At 42.0% G+C, this 2,028-nt stretch overlaps 2 pseudogenes; one reads left to right on the top strand and one right to left on the bottom strand.

Annotated features, from left to right (window-relative positions):
• LOC102835951 overlaps nucleotides 1-714 on the top strand; it is a 19,685-nt pseudogene extending 18,971 nt beyond the window's left edge.
• A 273-nt stretch (nucleotides 715-987) lies between these two features.
• On the bottom strand, nucleotides 988-1,591 carry LOC102841592 (annotated as a pseudogene).
• Nucleotides 1,592-2,028: the final 437 nt, after the last annotated feature.

Consider the following 2,028-nt stretch of genomic DNA (forward strand, 5'->3'; position numbering starts at 1 on the left):
TACTCTTAAAGATGCAAAAAAAAAAAAAAAAAAATTTGAGAATAGCACAGTGTTTCATTCTATTGTGCGTTAAGGTAGATAAAGCAACTGGAATAAATAAAGAAGTTAAAGAGCTAAACAGAAAATCTCAAAAGGCAGCATGAGAAAAAAAAAAAGTCAAGCATTATGATGAGATACACAAAGACCTGGGGTTCGAAAGACAAATGGGAAGAATGCACTCAGCATTTTTCAAGTTGAAAAAACTGAAGAAATAATTTAAGCCTTGAGTTGTGATATTAAGAGAGTTTTTCTGATCAAAGTATTGAAGGACCCAGGATGCAGCAAAAGAAGATGGAAGGAGGAGGCAGGGTTTGATGCCGAATAGATTAGAGATGCAGTGAAAATCTCCGTCAGCAATAACACAGAATACCAGGTGAAGCAGATACAGAGGAGAGCTCCAAAACTCTGAATCACATATGTAGGAATATTTTTTAAAGTTTGAAGGTTTATAACTAGTAAAACTTGTAGCGGAAGCAAGAAATCTTGGACTTTTGAATCTGCCGGGATCAGCGGCCCTGAGCCAACAACTTGGGCGAGAACAAATGGCAAGACTAAGGCAGAGAAGCAAACAGACCTACCATGGGAACTTCCGAGGTCTGTGGGAACCTCGGAGACAAAGGTGGACAATATTCTTTGTTTTTTGTTTTTGTTTTTAAGGTCTCAGGTCAAGTTTAATAGAAACTACAAAAGATCAATGGGCTCATACTGCACTACTGATACAAGATACACATCAGCTGGCCTGTTCCACAGTACAGCTCAAGGTCATCTCCACCACTGCAAAAAGAAAGGTTGGCCACTCAACTCCCGTAGGAAAGGTCTGTCCTATCATACCACATATCTCAGCCAAGTCTAAGGCTTTGTGTTAGAAGCATAAACAAATTACAAAAGAGATTTGTTTTTTTCTCAAGGCTGCTTACTGCCCACCTGGCAATCAAGTGGCCCCGGTGCTCACTTCTGCTTAGAGAAGTACTCTCTGCTCTTCTGGACATCAGGCTTGATGGTATCACTGCCAGGTTTCCAGACAGCTGGGCACACTTCCCCATGTTTGTCTGTGAAGTGGAAGGCCTGAACTAGTCTTAAGGTCTCATCCACAGAGCAGCCAACAGGGAGGTCATTTACAGTGATCTGTGAAGGATCCCTTTATCATCAATGATGAAAAGTCCTCTAAATGGCATGCCTTCATCTGCCTTTAAGATCCCATAGTCCTGAGCAATTGTGTGGGGTGTCTGATACCAAAGGAATATTCATGGGTCCCAGTCCTCCTTGTTTCTTGGGTATGTTGATCCAAGCAGATGACAGTACTGAGAATCTACAGAAGCACCAATCACTTGGCAGCTGAGTTTCTTAAATTCTTCTGCCCTGTCACTGAAAGCAATGATTTCAGAGGGGCACACAAAGGTGAAATCAAGAGGATAAAAAAAAGAACACAATATATCTTCCTTTGCAGTCCACACAAGCTTATATCTTTGAACTGACCATCTGGCATAACAGCTGTAGCTGTTAAGTTGAGGTTGGGAACAGGGTGCCCAAGTTTTGCAGTTCCTGAAGACATCTTCAGTTATCAGGAGTACCAAAAACACCAGTCAGGTCACTAGTCAGGAAGAGAACGCTGGTTTTGTTGTTGCTGTTGTTGTTCTGATTAACTTTTTGGTATCTGTTCATGGACCTCTCGCTGTCTGTGCACCTCCATTCTGGTGACTAAATGGGGTGCCTGAGTGAGTGGACACCCCCCATCCCCATCACTGGAGGTTCTTCTACCACGGCAGCACAAAACGGCCACAGGCTGCCATGAACTGTTTATTAACAGGGTAAAGGGCAAAACAGGGCTTGTGGAGTGGGAGAGAGACTAAAAACAAAAAGGCCAAAAATTAAATCCTGAGTTACATCATAACAACCAACAGTGGCATCTTGAAATTTATCAGGCAGCCTTGAAGGCAAGAAGCTGAAAGAGGATATTAAAGTTATATTCATATTAGGCTACAGATTTTT

This window comes from Chrysochloris asiatica, unplaced genomic scaffold, assembly GCF_000296735.1.
Source record: "Chrysochloris asiatica unplaced genomic scaffold, ChrAsi1.0 scaffold00053, whole genome shotgun sequence".
NCBI lineage: Eukaryota > Metazoa > Chordata > Mammalia > Afrosoricida > Chrysochloridae > Chrysochloris > Chrysochloris asiatica.